We start from the raw sequence: 17,470 nt of genomic DNA on the forward strand, positions 1-17,470 counted from the left end.
TAATTGAATATAAATGTTTTTTTTTTGTTTTACTTTTCATCAATTTGAATAACATCTAACTCAAACGTAGGCCAATTGGATATGCATGCAATGTAATACTACATTATGTAGTTTATCTAGCTTTCCATGCCTTATGTGTTTGATGATTATGATAACGATATTGATCTCTTTGCAAATGATAACTGTTAAATGGTAATGATTATAATAATATAGCATAATAATACATGTAGTGACGATATTTTTATATACAGTGACAATAATGATATAATCTTTAATAATACAATTTACAGTACTCTATGCCTCATTTTCCGTATGTCAGATGTCTTACATTAGACTTAAAATTTATATTTTAAAAACATAATTCCATTTTTATTTCTCAATGTCAACCTTCCACTTTGCGATTTAATTCTATATCCCAATCTCAACCTTCTCCACAACTTATAGATTTGTTTATTGAATTTAGTGCATGTATTTCAGTAATCATTAACCATATTATAGTAACCATATTATAGTTTATTATAAATATCTTTGGAAATAATTTTGTAACGTGCTCTCATCTAGAATTACCTTGTAAGTGCAATATACCAACATCAATTAATTAATTGTTACTTTATATTATTTGACTATTTCATTTCACTTATGTAACTATGAAATTTATGTTTACATTGTAATCTTTGTTTGTATCAGTCTCCCAACTGTTTTAACAAGGAAGTATTGTGTACAATAAACCGAAATGAATGAATGAAAAAAAAAGTTGTGGAAGCACCGCGCGTGCGCACTTCACTGCACAGCTGTATTGCAGAGATACTGATTGATCACGAATCTTCCAAACCTTCCGAACATTGTTCTTCAAAATCATACACTTTAGACAGAATCACACGCTCATAGGTAGGTCATTTTAGAGCTCTAGCCCTTTTGCCATTTATTTATGATAATTTCCTCTCTATGTTTTTAATCTTACATTCGTGTTTCGTCTAACTTTGCTTTATAACACTTTCTAACAATAACATGATCGTCTATACAGCGGCAGCCCGAACACGTCGCCGACTGCCCCGGGGCATCATGCCTTCATGGGCGCCTGGCCGGGGCTAAACATGGAAAGGTCGCAACGTTGTTATCCTGGGGTGGTATTCTGAAAATTGTCTTAACTTTTCTTGTATTGTAAGTCACCAAGATAACAGTTCGCTAAAATTCTCTAAAATTGGTATTCTGACATGTCTGAAAGTTGTATTATCTAGATTCTAACTGTAACTAAGGACGTCGCCGGACCCCTATCATCACTAACGCGCCCTTCACCATCAATCAATCAAGCAATAGAAACGTCTCTTCTGAAAAATAATGAAGCGCATTGTTGATGTGAGGCGTAATGAGGCTGATGCCTGTGCGCTAAAAATACACGTGGCTCTTCTCAAAGACATATTTTCTCTGTAAAGATTCATCGTCTCCAACACCAATTTTTAATTTGCTGAAAAGTCTACCAATCTGTCGTTATGTCTTTGGAAAGTCTCATTTTGTAAAACATGATGTTCTTGCAGGATGCAGCAAGAAATGATTATTGGAGACGGACAAATATCGTATGCAACAATAAGTTACAATAGCCCCCTACCTCTTGTAAATTTTCTTGTATTTTGCAAGGAAGTTAACAGAACGCAAAGATAAGAGGGACTCACCTATGTCCCCTTCACTGAAATGAATTGAAAAAAAAAAATACAAATCTGATAAAGCGAGGAAATTAGGCCTAGACCAAAGCTTTGGTCTCTATTGTGTTGGTTGTTCCGCTGAACTCTGTTGGCTCCACTCACCAAATACAGAGACCGAATGTCCGAAGTTCTTAAACTAGATCTGTACAGAGACTCAATGGCCATATGTTTATGCATTAAGTTTGGATAAAACAGGAAAGTGAAGTTGTGCGGCAGCCAAAGTAAGTATCACTGTTTTTTTTTAGAGGATCTATTTTTCCGGTTTAGAGGATCTATTTTATTCCCTGTTTTGGTGCATTTCAGGCCAAAATGTAATAATCTTTATTTTGGTACAGTGCTTTTTATATATTGTAAGATTGAGAAATTATAAGTTTAGAAGTGGAAAATGATATAAGTTCAAAGCAGCATACTGTACTCAATCATCAAACCAAATGGGAAATTAGTGAAACTATATTAGATGTAAAATGAATTGAACAGACACCAAAGAAGTCTGGTAGTGCACCGCTTTATTTGCTGGGCTTCCTTGCCTCAGTAAAAACTTGGTATCACATAATAATTGAAATATTTAAATTAGAAATAACAACCAATCAAACTAAAGATAATGGAAGGATCGAACTAAAATGTAGGAACCCAATTCATGAGATAAACCAATAAGGAATGATGAAGATGACAAAAATGTTTAGTGATTAGGTAATAATGGAAGTGGGAACTACATGTAAGGAGTCCGGTGAGGATGGAATGAGTGGAACACCTGAATAGAGAATGAAGATGACAAAAGAGAATCAGAGGAAAGGAATTCTGAGTAGAATGAATGTATGACAACTGAATATCATTAAACTCAAATAATCTAAGTTCAGACTGCAAGGGCAGTGCTGAAAAGAAATGCAAATAAACTCAAGTCTAGATGGAACAGAAATGTAAAACAGCTGACGAAAACACAAGTAAAGGAACTAAACAAAATAATCATCTTACAATATTTTTATGAAATAAAGACAAAAATCGATCAGCCCCATCGCAGGGATTTTGCATTGTTAACCTTCTAATGGTGGCTGCACAATAGCCATCTGTGTACTAGGAGAAATAAAAAAAAAATTAAAAAAATGTTAAAAAACTCCTCGAAACAGACGGCTGCCAGCTGTCTAATCTAGGCCTAACGTTAGATCTAGATCTATATTTGTAGATTTGTATGCACATAAAATGACAGTGAGGTCCGTTGGTCGCTTTGGTCAGAAATCGAAGTGAAGGTCCGTTAGTATGTTGTCCATAACATGGACTTAACGTTAGATACCTCAGGCAGATAGGCTTCACTACAATTCACTACCGCTACATGTACCCTCCGCTCCACCTATCCGAACAGGTAGAGAGGTGGGTAGCGGTAGCAGTGAAGTGTAGTGGAGCCTATCAGAACCCTCGCCTGAGGTAAATGTTAGAAGAAAGATAGCGTTGGTGCGTTGTTTGTTATAATAGTCACAAATATAAGTGAGGTCTGTTGGCTCTTTGGTTGGAAATTGAAGTGTTGGTATGTTGGTCATAGCATGGACTTGGAAGATAGATAGGTGCGTTGGTCTGTTGGTTGAAAATAGAAAAATGAGTCTGTTGGGTCAAAATCGATGCGTTGTGTTTGCTAATAAGCAGGTAGGCCTACGTCCGTTGGTTCGAAGGTTATTATGACTCTACCAATTTATGAAATAGATATTGGATAAAATTGGTAGCTAGATGCTAATGTGTAAAAAAGAATTTTGTGTTGTGTGTGTGATGCCTCGTTAACATTAGTTGGCATCCATGCTCTCATAATCTATTATGACATTGGATTCTAAAGGTACTCTGCTGTTACGAATTCGGAGGAGTTTTTAAACATTTTCTGATTTTTCTAAGTAAAGACTAGCATATTAAAAGTCTAAAAAGTCAATGCAAAGACAGTAAACAAAAAATCAGTGATGATCTATTTGACTACATTTTGTTATTTTTAGAATATGAAGACTTTTAAATATGTTTTTGACCATTTTTCATCATCTTTCTATTTAAGTTCTATTTGGAAGAATGTTGCAAAGTTTTGAGCGTATGAAATCATTTTTTGATATGTGTATGATGCTCGCGTTCAGAAATACAAGCTCGGTTGGGAATACACTCACTATCTGATAGGAATTTTTATAAATTTTGTGGTATTGTTATGTAAGGAGTTTTTGTTTTGACTATAAATTAAGGATTAGATCTATTGCAAATAGCCTAGATCTATAAATATTCTAGTCATGCCCAGGTAAATATTGAAAACGTATTATATTCGTATAGATCTCTAGACCTACACGTAGAGGATATGTATGATAAGTAAAATATCTTGGAGAGTGCATGCATCCCTTTGTGCAAAGTACATTGTACTTTCCAGAAATAAACAACTTAAAATTGTATCCCTAGGAAAATACTTCTCACACAGTATGTACAATGTAGATCGAGACCTCTATTCTATGGTGGGCATGTTTCTAAGGGATCATAGACAAACCTGCTCACATAAGAGAGCAGAGAGAATTATCTTGTCTTTGTGCAGATATGCAGCACACTCACGCTGATTTAAGTTCTTTTCATGAAAATGCTGAATGTCCAAGTTGTAATGTCTACATGTATGTATAAAGGTCTATCTCAGGATTCTCAGATTCCTCATTTGGAGGAGGGTAGAATACCCATTTTAATATGGCAATATAACTTTTTTTGAGAATAACTAAATACACAAATAATCTTGGTGACAGGATGATCACTAAGAACTCAGTTTACTATTAATTCTCTTATGCTTGACCAAAATATTAGAACTTCCTAAAATTCATGACAATTTTATCAGACAGTACATATGTCAGCTTTCTGATTTTTATGTATAACATATCCTGCTACAAGTTATTTCTAGATGGGCTTTCTTTGATTCAACATAATTTCAGGCTTTTGTCGATTTTATTCAGTCTCACACTACATAACCTCACACAAAACCCCCAACAGTCCTAAAACTAGTTTAGGGGGAAGTCCACCCTGACAAAAATTTATTGTAAAAATAGCAGAAAAATAATACAAAATATTGCCAAAAGTTTGAAAAAAATCTGTCAAAATAATAAAAAGTTTAATAGAATTTTAACTGTTTGATCTGTGATGTCATGTGCAAGCAGCATTCTTGTATATCGAATGGTAAGAAAATCAAAGAAATGTCATTTTCTCTGAAATTTGAAAATGGTTTTTACTGTATTCGTATGGTATATTGATAGAAAAAGAAAATGAAAAATAAGTCATCGCAAACCATAAAAGATTGAAATTTATGCATTTTATATTACATAACATATAGGGCAGCTGCTCGTTTATGACATCACATATCTAAAACTGAAAATTCTAATAACTTTCTCAGTCTTGAATGGATTTTCCTCAAACCTTCACCAATATTTTTTTATTTTTCGTGCTATTTTTACAATAAATTTTTATTCAAGGGCTAGTTCCTCTTTAAGTGGAAACTAGTTTAAAATGAGGTAATATTAGTCCAGACACTGAGTGGTTTCAAATTTTTCGCGAAACATAATACCCCACTGAGAGTGTTCTCGTGTGAAGTGGTTTTGAAAACCACTTTCAAGCGATCAGATGAGAACACTAGTTACATCAAACTTACATGTTTTTTGTAGCAAAGTGGTCTTCGAAACTTATTTCATGGAGTGGTTTCCAAAGTGAGAGTGGTGTCTAATTCAACTCTTGATTCTAAGGCCCGTATCGGGTTTAATTTAATCTCTGTTTTAATAAAAGTTGTGGTTTAACTTTAGAGAGCCAACTGTGACTCAAGTCTTTAAAGGTCAAGTCCACCTCAGAAAAATGTTGATTTGAATCAATAGAGAAAAATCAGACAAGCACAATACTGAAAATTTCATCAAAATCGGATGTAAAATTAGAAAGTTATGACATTTCAAAGTTCGCTTATTTTCAACAAAACAGTTGTATGAACGAGCCAGTTACATCCAAATGAGAGAGTCGATGATGTCACTCACTCACTATTTCTTTTGTTTTTTATTGTTTGAATTATACAAAATTTCAATTTTTTCGAATTTGACAATTAGGACCTCCTTGCCTGAAGCACAAAATGTTAAAATAATGGAATTCCATTTTACATGACAATGACGAGAAAATCAAAATATTTCATATTTCATATAATGAAATACAAAAGAAATAGTGATTGAGTGATGTCATAAACTCTCTCATTTGGATGTAACTGGCTCGTTCATATAACTATTTTGTTGAAAATAAGCGAAACTTTAAAATGCCATAACTTATTTTACATCCGATTTTGATAAAATTTTCAGTGGTGTGCTTGCTGAATTTTTCTCTTTTTATTCAAATCAAGTTTTTGTTGGGGTGGACTTGTCCTTTAATGGAAGGCCTACAAGTTCTATTTATCAGCTCATTTGACACTATTAAAGTCATTCATTACTGTTGGAAAATTATAACTAAAAATACTTTATTTAATATTCACCATTAGAGCATACATGTAAAGGAAAGAGCAAAGTAAAGTTAGTTAAAATGTAAGAAACTATTCAACAATAAGCAAACTTTTTACATTTTCAGCTTCCCAAAGTTTTATAAACTGAGTTACACTATGGTCTATTAAGCCACATTTCAGAATACATGTATGTGGGCCTGAGTGTCTAACTGCTTAAAATCCTCTGTCATGTAGTGCTGTATTTTATGTAGATCTGTATATACTCACTGCAGACAAATGGATGAGTACCGGGGGGGCACTCACATGTATAGTTGGCGGTCATCCGAAGTTCTGAACCGTGGTATCACACATACGATGGTGCAAGCCCATTTCAGAGAAAATTGACTTCAAAGTTTACTGTAATTTTCACACTTAGTTCCCCAGCCTTACAACATATTAATTGCTAGAAAATAGATGGTTAGAAAGACTAATACCCTTTTCATAAACCTATCCTCCAATTAGCCGCCTAAGAGTAATGCGGATAATTCAATAAAAATTGCGTTCATAAACTCCGAAAATAAGCCGCATTATTTTAACGAGCGCCCGTCCTGAAAAAGGGGGATAATCGCCATGACAACTGGACATGCCCCCTCCGATGCGGTTGTGTTGGAAAAGGGTGACCTTGTGACCGCACCATGGCAATTATCCGCATAATTTGGAAATGCGTTCATAAACTCAAAATCTTGTCCCGATGCTGCTATTATGCGGATAATAGCAGCATCAGAGTAATGCGGATAACTCTTGTCCTCCTCCAATTTTACGACCAAATTATGCTGCTATTAGCCGCCTAATTCATTTTAATGGGGTTTATGAAAGGGGTATAAGACATTTGCTTGACATTGCTATCCATATTTTTACACAAAATCAAGGATCAGAGAAAATATTATAAAAGAGCTCCATGCTTGTAATTTCAGTTTGAGCGTTTTAGATTTTCCCTGTTCAAAAACGCTATAGGGGATACAACAACCCTGACCACGATATCAATAAGCACGTGGTAAGTCAAAATTTTGTATTGATTTTTGGAGCACCCCCCCCCCCCGATCAGTACATACCCCTGTCCTGCCAGTGTTTCGTCATGACTATGTGAATACTTTCTTCAGTACTCTTGTTAATTTTTATTTTTTAATGTCATTATTATCTTAATTTATTTTTATTTGTTTTTCATGCAGATGTTTGATTATATGTTACATACATGTATTTTGGTGTTAACTACAAAAGTAAATTGTGCTTAACAAGCCTTGCTTCTCTCAAGATCACTACTTTCCCATAGTTACAGCTCTTTTTTTTTTTTAACATTATTATATGTTAGGTTATTGTTCACATATTTTTTCTGGTTTATATTATGGAAAGAAATAAATGAACTTGAATTCAATTTTATATAGGGCATGTATGAAAGCGGGAATTCTATTTTTGCTGTTGGGAAAGACGAAGTAAACTTGCTGCTGCGATGGCGAGCTGTGGACCAGGGCGTGGCGGCGCGATTGAGACTTCAGACTGGAACTTGCTGATGGATGAGCATAGCAGCGTGCCATTTACTAACATGACTAAGCCAACACGTAAGGCGCTGTTCACTGTCTATTTATTAATATGGGCACTATTTAAGGTAGACCTTAGAGGTAACAAACTGACACATGCATTTTCTATTAAATGTACACAAGAGATGAAGAGAATATGTCCAAATTGGTATTACCCTGGTATGCCTAGCCACCATTAAATCCGCCAGACAAAGTGAATAGTCAAGTTTGATTGAATAGTCAAAATCATTTTCATTCTGGTCTCATATAAACAGAATAAAATAAGTGCTATTGTTGTTTTATTAAAGTGAAAAGATTATTAATAGTTGCTGTGAAGATCAGGATTCAAGCCACCTAGTGCTGTACATAAACCAAGCAGTCGTCAGCAATTGACGGCAGAAACAAGCATTTTATGGGCGTGATACCTTCTCTCTCTATAGAATTCTAAACCTCTGCATTCTTGCTTATTCAAGGACTTTGGGATATTTTCACAATACCTCTACATGTATGTATAACCAAAAATATGCAATACCAATATATATATGTTAATAATCGAATATGTTATTCATCTACATGTAATTGCCATGACAAATTATTCAGGTGTCCACTATCTTCAGCACAGCAAAAAGCGCATGCTACCAGAGCATCTTCAACTCATTGTAATTAATAAGTTTTTTAATGTTCATATGTGATTACAGAATGTGCTCCTGTTATAAGCTTTTTTTTTGCTTTACTCTATCACTTTGTTCACAATACATATTAAATTCCTTTTAGCATTAGAACTATGAACCCCACCCCCCTCCCATTGCTTGGCCTCTTGTTCGATTATACAAGTGTGGGAGTATGCAGTCAAAAGAAGACCTACATTCGCACTCATAATTATCTGCAAAGGTGTACACTGTAGATCACTAGTTGCACAGTACCCCTGACTTGGTTATTGATTACAAACACAATACAAAGGTCAAGTCCATTACTGTTGGTATTGACCTGCATTTGCCGTTGATAATAATGGTGGCATGGTTGTGATGTCATAAAGAGATGTAAGGTGAAGGTCTGTCCAGTGCTTCTCAGTCATTTCTGCTGCTCATACTGTAGATACCATAACACTACAGTGTATTTGTTACTAGTAATTTTGACAGTATCAAAAGAGATCATTTCCACGACTGTTGTACATTACAGAGTTGCTGGCATCTCATCTCTGATCTGAAAATTGTTTTGGTAAGTGTTTTGTAAATTGTCATGATATGATAATAATGATATTCTGCTATAAATCAGAACAATGTTAGTAACTACTTTGCAGATGATGTGGTTGTTTTATCCTGGCTTGCCTACACACAATGTGAGCACTATCTCCGCTTGCTGCGCTGAGGATCATTCCAAAAGGCTTAAATTGTATCCTTCCATGTACCCATGTAGCACCTGCGTGGAGAGTGGCAAAGTGTGGGTGTACAGTGTTTGACTACATACATTGTTGTTGTTACAATGGTTAATTGTGGTTAACAAGCCTTGCTTCTTTTAAGATCACCTCTTTTCCATATACACATATTTCCCATATTTACAGCACTTTGTTCATAATTTTTATGCACAACATTAATATTGTTCATACATGATTTCTGGTTTATATTGTGGAAAGAAAGAAATTAACTTGAATAAATTTTATATAGGACCTATATGAAAGTGGGAATTATATTTTTCTTTTGGAAAGGACGATGTAAACTTGCTGCTGCAATGGCGAGCTGTGGACCAGGGCGTGGCGGCGCGATTGAGACTTCAGACTGGAACTTGCCGGTGGTTGAGCAGAGCGGCGTGCCACTTACTAACATGACTAAGCCAACATGTAAGGCGCTGTTCACTGTCTATTTATCAATATGGGCAATAAGGTAGGCCTGAGGAGAATAAAACTGACGCATGCATTTTCTAATTAATAAATGTACACAAGAGAATGGAGCCAAATTGGTATTAAGCCCAGCTGCCATTAAATCCGCAAGACCATGTAGATATTGTCATGATTTAAAAATAATATTCTGCTTTATAACGGTCATACATCAGAACAATGTTTCTATTAAAGCACTGCATGCAAGTTGCAGATTATGTAGTCGATTGATTTTGACTGGCCTGCACACAATGTGTTAACTTTCTCTGCTTGCTGAGGAGCTTTCCAATAGGCTTTTGCATCCTTCCATGTACATGTATCCACGTAACCTATGTGGTGAAGCGAAGTATGGGCATACACTCCATCATCCTGTATTTTGTCCACACTCCATGTTTGAGAGAAGTGGATTTATTTTAAAAATAAGATAAAAAGACAGTAAAGTACTGACACTTTGAATTTCAATTCGCACATTTCAATTGTGCATTTTCATGTAGAATTAACCCATAATTTTTTTATACATGCTCTTGAAACCTGAATAATAAGTTGTTTATTAGACATGAGTCTTGTGACATGATCATATGACCAGAGAAACAAGAGAAATCAGGAAATTACTTGTAGGATTTAGTTTGAGGTTTTCCTACCATAAAGGATGTAAAAACCTCATAATTGTCTTCACATCAATGGATTTGGTGTTTTGACACTATTCTTTATCATTAAAATCAATTCAAAGTATTTTTGTAACTTGCAAAAGGAGATAAAATGTCAATTTTCTGTAAAAGTTTAAATAGAGAAATATCTTTTTTATTGTCATGTGCCTGAAAAAAAACCTAGACCTTTTGAGATGCATTGTTCATTGAATTTCATTAACTGCACATGTTTCATAAAAAACACATTTATTTTCATTTTCTTATAATTCAACATTCAATTTCGTATAATTTAGTCAAATTGGACATACTTTATTGAAATATTAAAACTTGGTCAAGCAGAGTTAATACAGTGTATATTATTTTGAGGGAAGGAAAACAAAAAATTATTTTTTTACCAGTGAGTGTTTAGACTGCCAGGATTTTCATATTAATAGGGTTTAGTTTCAGAAAGATTTCATACAGTACAGTAAGTTGCAGAGAATTTCATATATAATTTGTATTTCATCCTAGTGTTAATTATAAATATTTATATTGATTTATATCTTTTCATGAATATAACACAAACCCCCACAAATTTCTGGTCTGATGATGGAGTTAAAATATTTTCAGCATGCTATCTGGCCATCTCTGCATTTGATGGTGTGTGTCCATGTTTACTCAGCGAAGCATGGTGTCACCCACAAGCTTTTCTAGGGTAAAGCCTGGGAATGCTGAAGGACAATTGTGTAGTCATGGCAAGCAATGCTCACTTCAGCGTGAAGGTAGCTTCATTGAAAGCGACATGTATTGAAGTCGGAAGTCACGTACTTGTGTAGGGGGGAAGGGATCATCGAGTGCTAACCAGATGCACTCTGAGCATTTGGCTTGTGATCTGTTTTGGAGTGGATGGTGGAGGTGTTTCCTTTTGGTGAAGCAGGGATGTGAATAAGAGCACATGATATATCCATCAACAAGCAGTTTACATCCAGTGATCCTTGTCACAGAGAAGTTGCAACAGGGACACCTTGTGCAGGTGATCAATGTCTTCTGGCTGATGTCTTTGAGTTGGTGTCATGCTACAAGTGCTTTGATAAGGATCCTTGGTTTCTTGGTGCGTAGGTCTACCGTTTGGTGTGAAAGTACTTTGACTCATCTTTGTGTAGACAGCTATTGTAATTTGCAACTTTCTGTTCAAGCTACATGTAGGAAGAAAAAAAGAAGTATAAAGATATATTTTGCAATCGGAATTTTTTTTTGCAAGTGTGACAAAGAAGTAGTCTGTCATCTATGCGCATGATTTAAGTCATCCACCAATGAACCAATCAGGCAGTCCCAACTAGCTATCATTTATCAACAGAGAAATAACAAATACACTATTTCACTTTCTATTCAATATCTTGAAATGGGTATATATAGCTGATATCTGTTATCTTTGTGTCAAATTGTGTGAACCAGTTACTGTGGTATATGGTTACAACTACAATTTATATACCAACCAGATGTCCAACTATTAACCAGAGTAATAATGAATAAAATGTATCATTTCATATTCCTTTTTTATGATTGAAATGACATTTATAGCTCATATTTATTGTCTTTGTGTATCTATTTCATTTCAGTAAACTCTTCTGTCTTCTTGGCCAGCCTTTGGTGTGGACTATTTTGTGTCAGACGTTGCTGATCTTAGATTGAGCTTTTTGTTTATCAACTTGACATATTTCATTCATCATGTGTTACGTGGTTGTCTGTCAGAAGTGTAATAAGAAGACATGGAAAGGTAAGATTATTTGGCATGCTCATCTTTTTCTCAGTTTTGTTTTCATCCCCTTAAGGATATTCATCATCTTGTTCCCACTAAAATTCCCCATTTATAAATCTGCTTCATTTTGCCTTTTTTAAAAGAAATCAATTCAGATTAACCCCAATGTGTTGTTGTGAGTTTTACCATTAAGTTGTAATTATCTGTAAGTATTTTCCTCACCTTTTCACTTTGTTTATATTTATTTATCTGATGTTCCATTGACACACAGACAAACATATACAAAGTGGTAGAACATTTAAGATAAACCTGATACAGATTATTATACTGCCAAAATAAATGAAGAATCTGACTGCATTTCTTTTAATAGTTAATTGACCCCAATAAATTTTCAGTAACTAGTATTAGATAATCTAGAATTTGTGATTTTTCAGTTATTTTGGATAGATGCATCACTCTTGGAACATTTACCTAAACCCCTACATGTAGTTTGCTGTTGTGCTGATTTCAAATAAATATTACTGAATTGGGAAAGAACATGGAATTTTATATGAAAAAAAACCAATATTTTAAATTCAGGAAAAAAAAAATATTTACAAAAATACAGAAATACTGTAATAAAGAAGGCAAAACCAATTTTAGCACACAGCAGAATATAAGGCAAAACAAATTTTAGCACACAGCAGAATATAAGGCAAAACCAATTTTAGCACACAGCAGAATATAAGGCAAAACCAATTTTAGCACACAGCAGAATATAATTGCTCTTTAGAAAAAAAAAGATAGGGCTCATAATCTATACATGTTGCCAACACGTTTCAACATCATGAATGCTTTATACCTCAAGACAATAATGCTGAGCCTGCATAATTCAAAACTTCCGTAATTTAGATAAAGTGGAAGCAAGAATTCATACCAGATTATACAAAGTATATGTTAGTGTATCTTTTTTTGTTTATTTTTTGCCTTTCAAGGTCAAACATATAAAAGGTGGGCAATGTTCTATAAAAAGGGGACAGAATCGGGGGGGGGGGGGGGGCTTTAGATATGAGAATGAGTTTGACATATATTCATGAAGCGTTAATTCCAGTTGTGGTGACAGTCTCAATATGTGATTGAACAGAACCCAGTAAAATGATCACCCAACTGTTTGTAGCAATTTAGATATATAATAGATATATAATAATAAAAGATTGATTTATTATTAGCACAATATATGTTAAACAATTCTGATAGAAATGTGTACTTGCTGAAAAAATAGCATTCCTGCAGGGTGACAGGTCCTTTTTCAAGAAGATTTCAACATTTCACAATGTTTGTTTACTTCAGGTCTTGATCTATGATGATATGGTAACTTTCAAATTTGATTTTAAAGGCTTCTGATGAAACTATTGCTCGGTTTTATTTTAGCATTATAATCAAGAAATTTAACTTCTTACACCAAGTTTGTTAAGAGGTTGAGACAGCTCTCTGTGAATGGAGACAAGTGAGAAAGATGACAGTGATTGTATTATGAACGGAAATCACCGTAATCCCTGGCAATTTCTCTCATTTCCTGTTACACTTTACACGGCAATTACAAGGCCTTTGATTTAGCCACTTTAGCCCTGGAATCACACCCACAGCTTTAATACAGAGGATATTGACCGAATACCGTGAAATTATTCTGGGAATTGTTCCAAAAGAAGTAGTGGATTTCAATAACATTGGCAAAGCTGGCTGATGCTATACTAGGGTAAAAGTTGGGAGATTCATCACACTATTGCCTTGACCATTTCCTCGTTAAATGTTCAAAAACATGTTGGGGAGAATTTGGAAGGATACTTGCTGGAACACCTTGGAAATTCAACAGAAATTGTTATTTTTTTGAAGCAGATGCTTGTTGCCTTAATTCATTCTCGACTACTTTATCATTGGTCCCCTTCTCCCCTCCCCTTTGGAAATTCAATTGAAATCTTTTTCTTTTTAGAGGATGTCTGTTGCCTAAACTCATTCTTGACAACTTTATTGTTGCTCCTCCTTCCCATTCCCCTCCCACTTCCCTTCCCCCATCCCCTTCCCTTTCCTCTCCCCTTTGCTTCATCTACTTTCCTCTGTGTAACATTGATTCTTTGAAACGATATCATCTTTGTTGAAACAAGTTTAATTCACTTCTCTGAATCAAAGTACGTGAGACTGTTATTCACAGATGACACTCAAAGTGGACTGTTTGACAATGAAAAGATCTTAACTTAATCCAAGTGTACGGAACATTCCCCCAAAAACTTTAATACAAGATATTTATTTAAAAAAACCCATCTGATCACAAAATTCATACCAACCCACATTCTGATATTTTAGGAGTCAAAATGACATTGATCTGAAAATAGTATGCCAGAACTTTGATGAGTTTACTCACTGACTTTACTCCCTTTTTTGATATTTTAGAAAATATGTATTTATAGTCTGATATGTTCAATGTTTAGTGCTGCATTATCTATATTTATCATCAAGATTCATAAAGTGAGAGTGTTTTTTTTTAACCAACCCATTTTAACACAAGGCACAATGCAATAGACTATTTTTAATCACTTTAAATGCTAGTTTATAATGCAAGTCAGACCCATGTATTAGTGATTAGCCTTGGTAGTGGGGAGAGTGGGAGAAAGTTGTAAAAGAATGAAAAGTAAACCAAATGAACATTGAATGATGCTGAAAAATTGTGAAAGAAAATTATAACACAAAGAAGCACACATTGATAGGTGTGTACATGTATGTGATCTTTCAGACGAGAGATATTCAAGGCTCATTGCACTGTATAGCCTATCGATCAGTGCTACGATTGAAGAAGCTTGTTATGGGGTCCCAGTGACAGAATGCCTTTATAAATGTGTTCATTATAAAGGACAAGTTCACCTGAACAAAAAGTTTATTTGAATAAAAAGAGAAAACTCCAACAAGTATAACACTGAAAATTTCGCCAAAATCGGATGTGAAAGAAAAAAGTTATGACATCTAAGTTTTATTTAATTTCACTAAACAGTTATTTGCACATCTTGGTTGGTATGCAAATGAGGGGGGGGGGGGGGGGTCGATGACATCACCGACTCACTATTTGTTTTGTATTTTTATCATATGAAATATTCACATTTTTTCCTCATTGTCTTGTGAAACAAAGTTTTACTCCTTCTTGGACATGTGGAATTACTATTCCTTTAACATTTTATGGTTCAGTCAAATTTGTCCTTATTGCCAAATCTGTAAAAAAAAAAAATTCAAACAAAACAGAAGTAGCGAGTGAGGACATCATCAGCTCTCTCTCATTTACATGACACTGAGTTGAGCATATAACTCTTTTGTGAAAATTTGAATAAGCGAAACTTTAAATGCCATAATTTTTTTTTTTTACATACTACTTGGATGAAATTTTCTGTGTTGTACTTATTGGATTTTCCTTATTTTATTCAAATCATCATTTTTCTGGGATGGACTTGATGTTAAACATTTAATCCATTTTCTACCAAAATTATGTGGCACATGTTTGTAATATTTAATAACACACTGTTTTGTACAAATATTTGTTGGTTCTATTATTGAAATTATTTTTTATCATTTATACCACAAATTGAACGTACTGTATCTCTAATTATTTCCTTTCCATTTTCCTTGATTCGTTCTTACAGGATGCGGACAACACGCTGAGCAGGTGATGCGAGATGTTCCAGAGGGAGAAAGATGCAAGTGCCCTAGAGGAAGCTAAAATGGCATCTCAACAATCGATCTTTCCGCACATTACCATCTGTCATGGTTTCTATAAGTACTATTTGGGAAGGGGTGAGGGTAAGGTGTGGGGGGGTGGAGGGTAAGGGATGGGATGGGGTAGGGGTATAGAAATGGAAAGAGGGGGGGGGGGGGGGTAGGATTGAAAGTGAGGGAGAGGGGGGCAGAGGGTGAAAGAATAAAGGGCCATAGTTTTGCACTGGAGGGGGGGGGGGGTTAAGAAAGGAAATTGAAAGTTAGTCATGAATTTGGTGGTTGTTGCAAGGGGGAGGGGGGGGGTTGGTACTTTTAAAAATTAAATTGAGAGTTAAAGTTTTTCAAATCCTCTGTGTTTGCAATAATACAATGGGTGATTTCATGTAAGGTGTTGGTGTTGAGTGAAACACTCAGCTGGCCTAAGCTTCAATCTAAGTATATAGGGTTCAGAAAGACGATAACAATCGTTCCAACAGTACATGTTGCTTAAGACGTGAATGACATCATGCATCTGTATGATTACCATATGTCAACTTCCATCAAAAAGACTCACTGATGTCAGCGAAACTGTAAAAAAAATTGCTGTTAAATCTCATCATGCAAAACAACCAAATTTAAAAATACATCAAAATATAAAACAGACAATGTTATTTCTCATCAAACTTATTTCCTTTGCCACAAAAGCTGATTTTTACTGCAGGAAAAGCATTTAGAGGCACTCAATACCAACACAAGCCTGATTTCAAGCACATGGTGCTGAACATCGACTCCAATTTCAAAAGTAGATTCATAATGATGAAGAAATGTGCCAGAACATGACCAGAAGAATTTATAATGAATACATGCCTAGAAGTTGATCGATAAAACCTGACGATCCAAACGAATTCTTTGAAAACGTACATGGGGAATACATCTTTTTTTTTTGTATATATCATCATCGGAGCACATGATTATAAATTTGATTTGCTTTAGTGTGTTATGTATTATTTTTGATCCAATCACATGTATATGTTAAATTTTGCTGCAAAATATATCAAGATAATATTTATGTGATCTATTAATGTTTGTATGTATGTTAAGGCAATCTATATGTTTACTTTAGGAAAAGTGACTAAATAACATGCCAACTGTTTAAGATTTAAAGCAGTTGGGTATATTTTATCAAAAAGAGATATTTTTCAGTATGAAAAGCAAGATCTAAATAAACTGTGAATAAAAGGGAAGAAAACTTTTTGGTTTTGTCCTCAGAAAGGTCTAACTAGTTCCCATTTTTCAAGTTCAGCCGAATATCGGTGATAAATTTTAGTCACTTTTTCTTTGCTAAATTTCAAGCCCACCAATAAAGTGATATTGTTTGTATTATAGTGTTATAAAACGTGACTACTCAAAAAAAAAAATGAAATAATTACTAAATCACAATGGTAATAAGATACAGTGTAATTTTTATATCTCTATTTCCTATTCTGTTGTGTTTTTATCTTATGGATACATGTATACCTAGGTATACAGATTACACAAATGATAAATTTCGTTAGTACATTATTATTACAAGGTATATATCATGAAAGAATATACTGTATTGTTTGGCTCTCATTGGTGGAAAAATGGCCATGTGACAAATTTGACCTGATGAGGCACCTCAACAAGGTTTAGAGAATGTAAGATTTCTGTCTTCTCAAATCGTCGTGTTGGTGGAGATGTGCCCTTAGCACCACATTTCCGCGCTTCCCACCGGTGCACAAACACCCTTACGCAATGCCCTAATGCGCGC

General features: G+C 34.6%; 1 long non-coding RNA gene across 5 annotated transcripts; it reads left to right on the forward strand.

Annotated features, from left to right (window-relative positions):
* The first annotated feature begins 781 nt into the window (after positions 1-781).
* LOC121411566 lies at positions 782-15,779 on the forward strand. Of its 5 annotated transcripts, XR_005969494.1 has the most exons (6): positions 786-888; positions 7,575-7,748; positions 8,886-8,924; positions 9,412-9,543; positions 11,825-11,982; positions 15,627-15,779. It is a non-coding gene; the product is annotated as an uncharacterized LOC121411566 (long non-coding RNA). The 5 variants fall into 5 exon arrangements; XR_005969493.1 differs by lacking the exon at positions 8,886-8,924; XR_005969492.1 differs by lacking the exons at positions 7,575-7,748; positions 8,886-8,924 and having other exon boundaries at positions 785-888; positions 9,412-9,586.
* Positions 15,780-17,470: the final 1,691 nt, after the last annotated feature.

The sequence above is a fragment of the Lytechinus variegatus genome, chromosome 3 (genome assembly GCF_018143015.1).
Source record: "Lytechinus variegatus isolate NC3 chromosome 3, Lvar_3.0, whole genome shotgun sequence".
NCBI classification, from domain to species: Eukaryota; Metazoa; Echinodermata; class Echinoidea; order Temnopleuroida; family Toxopneustidae; genus Lytechinus; species Lytechinus variegatus.